At 40.9% G+C, this 15357-nt stretch overlaps 1 pseudogene; it reads right to left on the bottom strand.

Moving 5' to 3' along the window:
- Nucleotides 1-12222: 12222 nt before the first annotated feature.
- Nucleotides 12223-15357, bottom strand: part of LOC119300267 — a 12687-nt pseudogene continuing 9552 nt past the window's right edge.

Genomic DNA, 15357 nt, shown 5'->3' with positions numbered 1-15357 from the left:
CATCGACTGCTATCCAACATGCATCTAGAGTATTAAGTTAAAAACAGAGTAACGCCTTAAGCAAGATGACATGATGTAGAGATATAAATTCATGCAATATGAAATAAACCCCATCTTGTTATCCTCAATGGCAACGATACAATACGTGCCTTACTGCCCCTTCTGTCACTGGGAAAGGACACCGCAAGATCGAACCCAAAGCTAAGCACTTCTCCCATGGCAAGAACTACCAATCTAGTTGGCCAAACCAAATGGATAATTCGAAGAGACTTGCAAAGATAACCAATCATACATAAAAGAATTCAGAGAAGATTCGAATATTATTCATAGATATACTTGATCATAAACCCACAATTCATCGATCTCAACAAACACACCGCAAAAAGAAGATTACATCGAATAGATCTCCACAAGAGAGGGGGAGAACTTTGTATTGAGATCCAAAAAGAGAGAAGAAGCCATCTAGCTACTAACTATGGACCCAAAGGTCTGAGGTAAACTACTCACACTTCATCGGAGAGGCTATGATGATGTAGAAGCCCTCTGTGATGACGGCCCTCTCCGGCGGATCTCTGGAAAAGGCCCCAAGATGGGATCTCGTGGATACAGAAAGTTGCGGTGGTGGAATTAGGTTTTTCGCTCCGTATCTGTTCGTTTGGGGGTACGTAGGTATATATAGGAGTAAGGAGTACGTCGGTGGAGCTCCGAGGGGCCCACGAGACAGGGGGTGCCCCCCACCCTCGTGACCGCCTCTTTGACTCCTTGGAGTTGGGTCCAAGTTTCCTGGATCACGTTCGGTGAGAAAATCACGTTCCTGAAGGTTTTATTCCGTTTGGACTCTATTTGATATTCCGTTTCTTCAAAACACTGAAATAGGCAAAAAACCAGCAATTCTGGGCTGGGCCTCCGGTTAATAGGTTAGTCCCAAAAATAATATAAAAGTGGAAAATAAAGCCCAATATAGTCCAAAATAGTAGATAATATAGCATGGAGCAATCAAAATTATAGATACGTTGGTGACGTATCAGGCATCCCCAAGCTTAATTCCTGCTCGTCCTCGAGTAGGTAAATGATAAAAAGAGAATTTTTGAGGCGGAGTGCTACTTGGCATAATTTCAATGCAAATCTTCTGAATTGTGATATGAATATTCGGATTCGAAAGATTCAAGACAAAAGTCTATATTGACATAAAAATAATAATACTTCAAGCATACTAACAAAGCAATTATGTCTTCTCAAAATAACATGGCCAAAGAAAGTTATCCCTACAAAATCATATAGTCTGGCTATGCTCTATCTTCACCACACAAAGTATTTAAATCATGCACAACCCCGATGACAAGCCAAGCAATTGTTTCATACTCTAACTTTTTCAAAACTTTTTCAATCTTCACGTAATACATGAGCGTGAGCCATGGATATAGCACTATAGGTGGAATAGAATGGTGGTTGTGGAGAAGACAAAAAGGAGGGGAAGATAGTCTCACATCAACTAGGCGTATCAACGGGCTTTGGAGATGCCCATCAATAGATATCAATGTGAGTGAGTAGGGATTGCCATGCAACGGATGCACTAGAGCTATAAGTATATGAAATCTCAATAAGAAACTAAGTGGGTGTGCATCCAACTTGCTTGCTCATGAAGACCTAGGGCAATTTGAGGAAGCCCATCATTGGAATATACAAGCCAAGTTCTATAATGTAAAATTCCCACTAGTATATGAAAGTGATAACATGAGAGACTCTCTACTATGAAGATCATGGTGCTACTTTGAAGCACGAGTGTGGTAAAAGGAGAGTAGCATTGCCCCTTTTTATTTGTTTTCTCTTTTTTGGCCTTCTTTTTTTCTTTGGCCTTTCTCTTTTTTGGGACAATGCTCTATTAAATGATGATCATCACACTTTTAATTATTTACAACTCAATGATTACAACTCGATTGTAAAAAAAAGTATGACTCTATATGGATGCCTCCGGCGGTGTACCGGGATATGCAATGAATCAAGAGTGACAAGTATGAAAAAATTATAAACTGTGGCTTTGCCACAAATACTATGTCAACTACATGATCATGCTAGGAAATATGACAATGATGAATGTGTCATGATGAACTAGATGGTGGAAAGTTGCATGGCAATATATCTCGGAATGGCTATGGAAATGCCATAATAGGTAGGTATGGTGGCTGTTTTGAGGAAGGTATATGGTAGGTGTATGATACCGGCGAAAGGTGCGCGGTATTAGAGAGGCTAGCAAAGGTGGAAGGGTGAGAGTGCGTATAATCTATGGACTCAACATTAGTCATAAAGAACTCATATACTTATTGCAAAAATCTAGAAGTTATCAAAGCAAAGTATTACGCGCAAGCTCCTAGGGGGATAGATTGGTAGGAAAAGACCATCGCTCGTCCCCGACCGCCACTCGTAAGGAAGACAATCAATAAATAAATCATGCTCCGACTTCATCACATAACGGTTCACCATATGTGCATGCTACGGGAATCACAAACTTTAACACAAGTATTCTTTATATTCACAACTACTCAACTAGCATGACTTCAATATTATCACCTCCATATCTCGAAACAATTATCATGCTTCAATCTTTTCTTAGTATTCAACACACTCAAAAGAAAGTTTCACAAATCTTGAATACCAAGCATATTATTATTAAGCAAATTACCATGCTATTAAGACTCTCAAAATAATTTAAGTGAAGCATGAGAGATCAATAGTTTCTTTCAAACAAATCCACCACCGTGCTCTAAAAGATCTAAGTGAAGCACATAGAGCAAAATTATAATGCTCAAAAGATATAAGTGAATCACATAGAGCAAAACTACTTAACTCAAAAGATATAAGTGAAGCACATAGAGTATACTATCAAATTTTAATTCATGTATGGCTCTCTCAAAAGGTGTGTACAGCAAGGATGATTGTGGCATACTAAGACACAAAGACACAAATAATACAAGACGCTCCAAGCAAAACACATATCATGTTGGTGAATAAAAATATAGCTCCAAGTAAATTACCGATGGAAGTGGACGAAAGAGGGGATTCCCCGGATGCCTTCCGGGGCATCCCCAAGCTTTGACTTCTTGGTGTCCTTGGATTATCTTGGGGGTGCCATGGGCATCCCCAATCTTAGGCTCTTGCCACTCCTTGTGCCATAATCCATCAAAAGAATTCATCCCAAAACTTGAAAACTTCACAACACAAAACTTAAAGTAGAAAACTCGTGAGCTCCGTTAGCGAAAGAAAACAAAAGACCACTTCAAGGTACTGTAATGAACTCATTCTTTATTTATATTGGTGTTAAACATACTGTATTGAAACTTCTCTATGGATTATAAACTATTTTACTAACCATAGATTCATCAAAATAAGCAAACAACACACGAAAAACAGAATCTGTCAAAAACAGAACAGTCTGTAGTAATCTGTAGCTAGCGCAAGATCTGGAACCCCAAAAATTCTAAAATAAATTGCTGGACGTGAGGATTTTATCTATTAGTCATCTTAAAAAATAATTAACTAAATATCACTCTTCAAATAAAAATGACAGAAGTTCTCGTGAGCACTAAAGTTTCTGTTTTTTGCAGCAAGTTCAACAAGACTTTCCCCAAATCTTCCCAACGGTTCTACTTGGCACAAACACTAATTAAACACAAAAAACACAACCAAAACATAGACTAAATAATTTATTTATTACTAAGAAGGAGCAAAAAGCAAGGTATAAAAATAAAATTGGGTTGCCTCCCAACAAGCGCTATCGTTTAACGCCCCTAGCTAGGCATAAAAGCGAGCATAGATCTAGGTATTGCCATCTTTGGTAGGCAATCCATAAGTGGCTCTCATGATAGTTTCATATGGAAATTTTATTTTCTTTCTGGGAAAGTGTTCCATGCCCTTTTTTAATGGAAATTTAAATCTAATATTCCCTTCCTTCATATGAATAATCGCACCAACCGTTCTAAGGAAAGGTCTACCAAGAATAATAGGGCAAGAAGGATTTCAATCTATATCAAGAACAATGAAATATACGGGCACATAATTCCTATTTGCAACAATAAGAACATCATTAATCCTTCCCATAGGTTTCTTAATAGTAGAATCCGCAAGATGCAAGTTTAGGGAGCAATCATCAAAATTACGGAAATCTAGCAAATCACACAAAGTCTTGGGAATAGTAGAGACACTAGCACCCCAATCACACAAAGCATAAAACTCATGATCTTTAATTTTAATTTTAATAGTTGGTTCCCACTCATAATAGAGTTTTCTAGGGATATAAACTTTCAACTCAAGTTTTTCTTCATAAGATTGCATCAAGGCATCAACTATATGTTCGGTGAAGGCTTTATGTTGACTATAAGCATGTGGAGAATTTAGCACGGATTGCAACAAGGAAATACAATCAATTAAAGATCAACTTTCATAATTAAATTCCTTGAAATCCAATATAGTGGGTTTAGCAACATCTAGATTTTTATTTCTTTCAATCCCACTTTCATCAATTTCATCATAAAGATCTAAATACTCCGAATTTTTAGGACTTCTTCTAGGTAAAGGAAGATCATATTCAGTTTCATAAAGATTCATATTGCAAAACAAATATTTAATAGGGGACACATCAATAACTTTTAGATCTTCATCTTGATTTTCATAGGAATTGGAAGAACACGCTTTAATAAAGGCATCTTTAGAAGCACGCACCCTAGCGGTTCTTTCCTTGCACTCATCAAAGGAAATTCTCATGGCTTTGAGAGACTCATTGATATCATGCTTAGGAGGAATAGATCTAATCTTTGAAGAATCAATCTCAAGAGAAATTCTATCAACGTTTCTAGCCAAATCATCAACTTTAAGCAATTTCTCTTCAAGCAAAGCATTAAAATTCTTTTGTGAATTCATAAACTCTTTAACACTATTCTCAAATTCAGAGGGCATCTTATTATAATTTCCATAGGAATTGTTGTAGGAATTCCCATAATTATTAGAAGGATTACTAGGATATGGCCTAGGATTAAAATTCCCTCTATAAGCGTTGTTACCAAAATTATTCCTACCAACAAAATTCACATCCATAGATTCATTGTTATTCTCAATCAAAGTAGACAAAGGCATATCATTAGGATCAGAAAAAACACTCTTAGTAGCAAATAATTTCATAAGTTCATCCATCTTTCCACTCAAAACATTGATTTCTTCTATCCCATGCACTTTTTTATTAGAAGATCTTTCAGTATGCCATTGAGGATAATTAACCATAATATTATCTAGGAGTTTAGTAGCATCTCCTAAAGTGATTTCCATAAAAGTGACTCCCGCGGCCAAATCTAAAAGATTTCTAGAAGCAAAAATCAATCCGTCATAAAAAATTTGTATAATCATCCGCAAATTCAAACCATGAGCAGGGCAATTACGTATCATTAATTTCATTCTCTCCCAAGCTTGTGCAACATGTTCATGATCAAGTTGCTTAAAGTTCATAATATCGTTTCTAAGAGAGATGATCTTAGCGGGAGGGAAATACTTAGAGATAAAAGCATCTTTGCACTTGTTCCAAGAATCAATACTATTTTTAGGCAAAGACAAAAACCAAGCTTTAGCATGATCTCTAAGCAAAAAAGGAAATAGCTTCAATTTAACAACATTATTATCGATTTTTTTTCTTTTGCATATCGCATAAATCAACGAAGCTATTCAGATGAGTAGCGGCATCTTCACTAGGAAGGCCGGCGAATTGATCTTTCATAACAAGATTCAACAAAGAAGTATTAATTTCACAAGATTCAACATCGGTAAGAGGAGCAATCGGAGTGCTAATAAAATAATTGTTGTTGGTATTGGTGAAGTCACACAATTTAGTATTATCTTGAGCCATCTCGACAAACAAGCAAACTAGCACACAAGCAAACAAGAGCAAACAGGCAAAAGAGGCGAATAGAGAGGGAGGATAGAGAGAGATAGGGCGAATAAAACGGCAAGGGTGAAGTGGGGGAGAGGAAAACTAGAGGCAAATGGCAAATAATGTAATGCGAGAGATAGGGATTGTGATGGGTAGTTGGTATGTTGACTTTTTGCGTAGACTCCCCGGCAACGGCGCCAGAAATCCTTCTTGCTACGTCTTGAGCTTGCGTTGGTTTTCCCCGAAGAGGAAGGGATGATGCAGCAAAGTAACGTAAGTATTTCCCTCAGTTTTTGAGAACCAAGGTATCAATCCAGTAGGAGGCCATGCTCAAGTCCCTCGTACCTGCACAAAACGATAGCTACTCGCAACCAACGCGATTAGGGGTTGTCAATCCCTTGATGGTCACTTACGAGAGTGAGATCTGATAGATATAATATTTTTGGTATTTTTGGTATAAGGATGCAAAGTAAAAAGTAAAGGCAAAGTAAATAGCAAAACAAGATTAAAGTGATGGAGATTGATATGATGAGAATAGACCAGGGGGCCATAGGTTTCACTAGTGGCTTCTCTCTAGAGCATAAGTATTCTACGGTGGGTGAACAAATTACTGTTGAACAATTGACAGAATTGAGCATAGTTATGAGAATATCTAGGCATGATCATGTATATAGGCATCACGTCCGTGACAAGTAGACCGAAATGATTCTACATCTACTACTATTACTCCACTCATCGACCGCTATCCAGCATGCATCTACAGTATTACGTTAAAAACAGAGTAATGCCTTAAGCAAGATGATATGATGTAGAGAGATAAATTCATGCAATATGAAATAAACCAAATCTTGTTATCCTCGATGGCAACGATGCAATACGTGCCTTGCTGCCACTTCAGTCACTGGGAAAGGACACCGCAAGATCGAACCCAAAGCTAAGCACTTCTCCCATGGCAAGAACTACCAATCTAGTTGGCCAAACCAAACAGATAATTCGAAGAGACTTCCAAAGATAACCAATCATACATAAAAGAATTCAGAGAAGATTCAAATATTATTCATAGATAGACTTGATCATAAACCCACAATTCATCGGTCTCAACAAACACACCGCAAATAGAAGATTACATCGAATAGATCTCCACAAGAGAGGGGGAGAACTTTGTATTGAGATCCAAAAAGAGAGAAGAAGCCATCTAGCTACTAACTATGGACCCGAAGGTCTGAGGTAAGCTACTCACACTTCATCGGAGAGGCTATGATGATGTAGAAGCCCTCCGTGATGACAGCCCTCTCCGGCGGAGCTCCGGAACAGGCCCCAAGATGGGATCTCGTGGATACAGAAAGTTGCGGCGGTGGAATTATGTCTTTGGCTCCGTATCTGTTCGTTTGGGGGTACGTAGGTATATATAGGAGGAAGGAGTACGTCGGTGGAGCTCCGAGGGGCCCATGAGGCAGGGGGCGCGCCCTAGGGGGGCATGCCCCCCACCCTCGTGACCGCCTCTTTGACTCCTTGGAGTAGGGTCCAAGTCTCCTGGATCACGTTCGGTGAGAAAATCACATTCCCGAAGGTTTTATTCCGTTTGGACTCCGTTTGATATTCCGTTTCTTCAAAACACTGAAATAGGCAAAAAACAGCAATTCTGGGCTGGGCCTCCGGTTAATAGGTTTGTCCCAAAAATAATATAAAATTGGAAAATAAAGCCCAATATAGTCCAAAACAGTAGATAATATAGCATGGAGCAATCAAAACTTATAGATACGTTGGAGACATATCAGGGGCCACGAGGGTGGAGGGCGCGCCTGGGGGGTAGGCGTGCCCTCCTACCTCGTGGCCTCCCTGTTGGTTGCTTGATGTAGGGTCCAAGTCTCCTGGATCTTGTTCATTCCAAAAATCACGTTCCCGAAGGTTTCATTCCGTCTGGACTCCGTTTGATATTCCTTTTCTTTGAAACCCTAAAATAGGCAAAAAAAACAACAATTCTGGGCTGGGCCTCCGGTTAATAGGTTAGTCCCAAAAATAATATAAAAGTGGATAATAAAGCCCAATAATGTCCAAAATAGAAGATAATATAGCATGGAGCAATCAAAAATAATAGATACGTTGGAGACGTATCACTCCGGGATCTCCTAGTTTCTTTGGTATTCCACCCTTAAAAGTATAATTAGCAAGCATGGTGGAAATTTCAGCTTCCGGTATATTCCTTTTATTTGTAACAATATCTTTCATATACTAACATAAGGATTCATTTTAAGAATATCAGTCAAATGCATACGCAAAAATATAGGTCTAATCATTTCAGCAAAGCGCTCAAAATCCTCATCATCCTTTTTCTTGGATGGTTTTGGAGGAAAAGGCATGAGTTTCTGAACCCATGGTTGTCTTTCTTTACCATGCTTCCTAGCCACAAAGTCTCTCTTATCATAACGTTGATTCTTTGATTGTGGGTTATCAAGATCAACAGCAGGTTCAATTTCTTCACCATTGTTATTGATAGGTTGAGCATCAACATGAACATAATTAATAACATTATCACTAGGTTCATCTTCATTACCCAATTGTGTTTCAGTATCCGAAATAGAAATATCATTGGGATTCTCAGGTGTGTCAACAACAGGTTCACTAGAAGCATGCAAAGTCCTATCATTTTTCTTTTTCTTCTTCTTAGAAGGACTAGGTGCATCAACATTAGTTCTCTGAGAATCTTGCTCAATTCTCTTAGGGTGGCCCGCAGGATACAAAGGTTCCTAAGTCATTCTACCCCCCCTAGTCACAACTCTAACAACATTATCATTTTTCTTATTATTTAATTCTTTGAGAAAATCATTCTGAGCTTTAAGCACTTGTTCTACTTGAGTGGTAACCATAGAAGCATGTTTAGTAATAAGTTTAAGCTCACCTTTAACTCTAGACATATAATCACTCGAGTGCTCAATCATATAAGCATTATGTTTCAATTGTCTACTAACATAAGCATTGAAGTTTTCTTGTTTAAAAATAAAATTATCAAACTCATCCGAGCATTGGCTAGAAGACTTATTACGAGGAATATCACCTTCATCAAATCTATAGAGAGAATTTACCTTTACTACCTGTGTCGGGTTATCAAGACCATGTATTTCCTCAATAGGTGGTAAATTCTTAACATCTTCAGCTTTAATACCTTTTTCTTTCATAGATTTCTTTGCCGCTTGCATATCTTCAGGACTGAGAAATAGAATACACCTTTTCTTCAGAGTTGGGTTAGGAGTTGGTTCAGGAAGTGTCCAATCATTATCATTACTCAACATATTATTCAATAGCAATTCAGCTTGATCAACAGTTCTTTCCTGAAAACACAACCAACACAACTATCCAGGTGGTCTCTGGAAGCATCGGTTAGTCCATTATAAAAGATATCAAGTATTTCATTTTTCTTGAGAGGATGATCGGGCAAAGAATTAAGTAATCGGAGAAGCCTCCCGCAAGCTTGTGTGAGACTCTCTTCTTCAATTTGCACAAAATTATATATTTCCCTTAAGGCGGCTTGTTTCTTATGAGCGGGGAAATATTTAGCAGAGAAGTAATAAATCATATCTTGTGGACTACGCACACAACCAGGATCAAGAGAATTAAACCATATTTTAGTATCACCCTTTAATGAGAACTTAAATAACTTAAGGATATAGTAGTAACGATTTTTTTCCTCATTAGTGAATAGGGTGGCTATATCATTCAATTTAGTAAGATGTGCCCCAACAGTTTCAGATTCATAGCCATAAAAAGGATCAGATTCAACCAAAGTAATTATCTCAGGATCGACAGAAAAATAATAATCCTTATCAGAGATACAGATAGGTGAAGTAGCAAAAGCAGGGTCATATTTCATTCTATCATTCAAATATTTTTCTTTCAGGTTAGCTAAGAGTTTCTTAAGATCATATCTATCTTTGCAAGCTAAAAGATCTCTAGCAGTTTCTTCATCCATAACATAACCCTGAGGCACATCAGACAATTCATATCTAGGGGGAGAATCTTCATCATCACTTTCATCAATATTATCAGTTTCAATAATTTCATTCTCTCTAACCCTAGCAAGTTGTTCATCAAGAAATTCACGTAATGGCACAATATTATCAAGCATAGAAGTAGTTTCATCATAACTATCATGCAAAGTAGAAGTGGCATCATCTATAACATGTGATATATTAGAATCAATAGCAGGTGTAGGTGTCGCAAGATTACTCAAAACAGAAGGTAGATCAAGTGCAGAGCTAGATAGCAGTTCCTTATCTCCCCTCGTAGTTGAGGAAAAAATCTTGGTTCTTTCATCTTTCAAGTTCCTCATAGTGATCAACAGATATAAATCCCAAGTGACTCAAAGAATAGAGCTATGCTCCCCGGCAACGGCGCTAGAAAATAGTCTTGATAACCCACAAGTATAGGGGATCGCAACAGTTTTCGAGGGAAGAGTATTCAACCCAAATTTATTGATTCGACACAAGGGGAGCCAAAGAATATTCTCAAGTATTAACGTATGAGTTGTCAATTCAACCGCACCTGAACGACTTAATATCTGCATCAAAGTATTTAGTAGCAAAGTAATATGGAAGTAACGGTAATGGTGGCAATGGAAAAGTAACTAAGCAAAGATCAATATGTGAAAAGCTCATAGGCAATGGATCAGTGATGGATAATTATGTCGGATGCGATTCCTCCACTAATAGAAAAAGGGTCTTCTGTCCCGGTTGGTAAGGGCCTTTTGTCCCGGTTTTTGAACCGAGACTAAAGGGTCTTTACTAATGCCCTGGCCCTTTAGTCCCGGTTCAAACAGGAACCGGGACAGATGGGCCTCCACGTGGCCGGTGCGCCAAGCCCAGGCAGGAGGGGCTTTGATCCTGGTTGGTGGCACCAACCGGGACCAATAGGCATCCACGCGTCAGCATTTCAGGGGCTGAGGTTTTTGGTTTTTTTGCCTTTGATCCCGGTTGGTGGCACCAACCAGGACCAATAGGCATCCACGCGTCAGCATTTCAGGGGCTGAGGTTTTTGTTTTTTTTAAGGGGGGGTGGGGGTTTTGGGAGGTTAATTTAGGTGTTTCATATATTGTTTTAGCTAGCTAATTAATTGAGAGAAGTGTCCTCTCTTATGTCCATGCTTGGTCGACGCTATGTACTATATACATATAGAGAGGACTAGACACGCTAGCTAGCTAGTAAGCAAACGAAGGAAACAAAAGATCGTCATGAACATATATGCATACAGAGAGAAGTAATATCGACCACCTCTCCTTCTCCGAGAGATTGGTCGAACAACAAGTTCTCGTATATCTATCCGACACTACCGGCTACATATACACAATAATTATCTCTTACAATATAATATCCTAATTATATACGAACACAGGATCCACATAGTATTCTCCGTCTTCAGCGATCACGTGGTCAAGGAAGAATGCCGCCAATTCCTCTTGAATTGCTCGCATACGAGCCGGTGCTAGGAGTTCATCCCGCATCCGAAAGATCTAATTTGAAGAAGGGGGTCAACACACACACACACACACACACACACACACACACACACATATATATATATATATATGAATAAATGAAACTCAACACAAATGATGGTAATAAAATAAAATTGTGAATATTATTGCTTACGCACTTCATATTGTTCGTTAGGGTACCCTCGTTCACAGGTCGTGTGGCGGATGGACTCGCAAACGTAGTATCCACAGTAATCATTCCCTTGTTCCTGCCACAACCACTTTACAAGAAATAGAGGTCAATCAAACTGATAAGCAAGCATGCCAAATGGTATTGATGAAACTAGCTCTTGAATCACTAGGAGATGCGCGGAACATGTTACTATAGTACTTACTTTCGGGTGTCTAAATTGCAGCTTCTTCGGCAGTCCCAGAGCTTTTTTGGTGAATTTTTCCAAACCCAGCTAGACAAAGAAAACAATTACTTGATATCAGGAAATGAACAAAGTTGCTGATATGGTGGATAATGATCGATTTAACTTACTTCTCGAGCATTTGAGTCATGTCCGCATAGTCCTGGGGATCTTTTCGTCTCGAGTCTAAGACGGTTACTAGTCCCTGCTCAAGCTTAATCTCTAGGAGAATATAGTGGAACCTGTGCACGCATGCATAACTCATCAATTACATTACAATAACCTGGACTAATAAGGGAAACCAAATATGCACAAGATAGTAACACTCACTTGAAGTTGTAAGGAAAGAGTATTATATCTTTGTTTTCATTTATTACCAACGATCGTAGCAAGTTGGCCTCGGTATCGTCGGCACGATATTTAACCTTAGTTGCATCTATGAGATTTGTGTTAATGAACCCAATATCACCAATTTGTCTTCTCTTCAATTCGGCGATCTTCAATCTGCATAGTATAGTGAGGATAATTATAAATACATGCAATGAAAGAGCTGACCTATATAGAGAGACTTAATGGCAGAAGTAGTACTACTTACAGATAGTAGCAAGTGACCGTTGCTTTATCGAGGGCCTTTTGATTGAAAAACTGGAAGAACTCCTCAAATGGAACATTCAACAGTTCAATTTCCGACGAGGTCATGCTCCTCTCTAACTCTCAACGTCAAAGTATTCCTCCCCCCAGACTCTCTGCAGGTTTTCATGTACCAATCATGGAATCTTCGCATCATCGTTGTTAGAGATCTTTCATCTTTGACGAGAGGCTTCTCGTACTCGTATTTGTGTTCCCCCACCTCCAAGAACTCATAATGTACATCATCGGGCAGGTAATCTCCAAGATTGCTATAACCGGGCACCATCCTCGGATCATTAGTAGGCACCTTGAGTGGGGGGCACGATTTGTTTGCTTGTTCGCCGAGCTGGGGAATTTTTTCCCAGCTCGTCGTTCTTTTAACCTTTGATCACTGACAGTACTTCCCGACCGCTCCGCTTCAACAAATGACTTTTCAATAATGCTCTCATAGTTGCCTTTCGGCGGAGACTTTGCTGGTTTTTTCAGGGCAGCCAGAGTGCGCTTCGCTTTCACCGGATCTACCTTCTCCTCCGGAGGTGGATGTTTCTTTGCTCTCACCCCTTCAAGGAAGTTCCTCACTTCTTCTTGCGCGATCTCGGCATTCTCCTCCGGGGTCCTCTCATATGATAACTTCTCTGGAGTCTTCAGAGAAGGACCGAATCTGTATTGCCTCCGCCTCTGGATGTACTGCTAGACGCCGGCAGAGCAGACGGAGCGGCTGCGGCTATCTTCTTTCCTTGCTTACGAGGAGGAGGAGAAGGACTACGACGCGCTGGAGCAGCCGGAGCGGCGGCGGGTCTCTTCCCCCCTTGTTGACGAGGCGGAGAAGGAGGAGGCTGGCTACTAGGGCATGCCGGCACAGGCAGAGAAGGAGGCGGAGTGCCGCCACGCGCCGGAGAAGGAGGCCGAGTGCCCTGATCGTCACTCATCGGAGGAGGAGGCGGTGGAGGAGGTGGAGTGCCCTGACTCGCCGGAGGAGGAGGCGGAGGCGTCCAGTTCGGAAGGTTGATGAGCTCCTTTCGCCATAGGCATGGAGTCTTCAGAGCAGAACCCAGCCGAGTCTCCCCTTCACCAGTAGGGTGGTCAAGCTGGAGGTCCTCCAATCCCTCTGTTATTTCATCCACCATCACCCTAGCATATCCTTCGGGAATCGGCCGGCAGTGAAAAGTTGCGTTCGGTTCAGTAGGAAAAACAGAGCCAACAACCGCCTTGACCTTCAAATTCATCCATTGTGTCATAAGGTGGAAATTTTGAGACTCCATGATAGCATCCACGGGATAGCTGGCAGGAGCCGTCAAGACATGCTCCGGCTGAAGCAGCTCGGTGGAAGCCATGCCGCTTCTCCGCTGAGATGGCGGGGTAGCTTCGGGGGAAGCTTCGGCAGTTCGTTTGCTGCGATTTGCTTCTCGTTCCTCTACCGCTTGTACCCTTGCGTGCAGCGCCTGCATTTGGGTCTGCTGCACTTTTTTCCTCCTCTCCTAGCATTTGTAACCGCCTGCGTCCGGAAAACCAGCCCTCCACGGAATGGAGCCTGGCGTGCCTCCTGTCCGTCCAGGGTGCTCATGATTCCCGAGGGCCATTGTGAGCTCATCGTTCTCTCTGTCTGGAATGAACGTCCCTTGCTGCGCTGCATCAATATAGTGTTTTAGCTTCTTGACTGGTACGTTCATTTGCTCATCCGTCCAAACGCATTTCCCTGATATAGGGTCCACGGTTCCGTCAGCCCCGAAGAACCAAGTCTGGCAACGGTCTGGCCAGTTCATTGTCTCTGGTTCGATCCCTTTATCAAGCAAATCATTCTCAGCCTTGGCCCACTTAGGCCGGGCTTTGAGGTAGCCACCTGACCCCATGCGATGGTGAAGCTTCTTCTTTGCAGCATTTTTCTTGTTTGTCGCCGACATCTTCTTACTCTTTTCCGATATCTTGTAGGCCACAAATGCAGGCCAGTGATCTCTGATCTTCTCATCTCTGCCGATAAATTATGGTGTCTCTTCGTTGTCGACACGTTTTTAGCTCATTCTTCCACCTCCTGAATAGCTCTGCCATCTTCTGAAGAGCATGAGACTTGATTAATTGCTCTTTAACTGGCTTCTCCGGATCCTCCTCTGGCGGTAGGGTGAAATTTGCCTTCAGCTAAGTCCAAAGATCATCTTTCTGCATATCATTGACATAAGACACCTCAGGGTCTTTGTTCTTAGGCTTATACCATTGCTGGATGTTGATCGAGATCTTGTCCCTAACAAGAACCCCGCACTGAGCAGAAAATGCATCCTTTGTCCGGATGGGTTCAATCGGCATGCCATCGCGTGTGATTTTTGTGATCTCAAACCTTTCATCCGAGTGCAACTTTTTCCTGGGGCCTCGTCTCTTTACCGAAGTTGTGCTCGATCCGGAGGGCTAGAAAAAAGAAGAATTAGACGAGAGTTAATTAATATGTGTACATACCAAAACAATGAATGCATCAATTAGCTAGTCATCACAGGCTTAACTAATATATTTACCTGGCCGGACTCTGTTCGGTCACCCGAGCCGTCATCACGGGCTCCTTCTTGCACCAGCATTGGGTCACCGGAGCCATCATAATCATGTGTTTCCTCCTCCATTCTTCGATCACCGTAGCCTGCTTCTTCTTCACCCTATTCTGCTTCCATACCATCATTGTCGTTAAGATATGACATGACATCACCTCCGGCTAAGATTATGTCCCCCAACACATGTTCTTGTTCCTCGTCTCGTCCGAACTCCAGTGTTTCTGCAAATATTACAACATGGCAATTATTACACAAACATGACAGCATGTGGCGGGAGGGGATAGGAGACCGACATCGTTTTTTTCTAGGGTATAAGTTATCACGGTCGAAGTTATCCAGGAGGGGGTTATATCGACAACAACGACATACATACATGGGAAAATAATGTTATCGGGGAGGGGGTAG

This window comes from Triticum dicoccoides, chromosome 5A (assembly GCF_002162155.2).
Source record: "Triticum dicoccoides isolate Atlit2015 ecotype Zavitan chromosome 5A, WEW_v2.0, whole genome shotgun sequence".
NCBI lineage: Eukaryota > Viridiplantae > Streptophyta > Magnoliopsida > Poales > Poaceae > Triticum > Triticum dicoccoides.
Note: the sequence above shows the minus strand (reverse complement) of the source record. Positions and strands in the feature narration are given on the sequence as shown.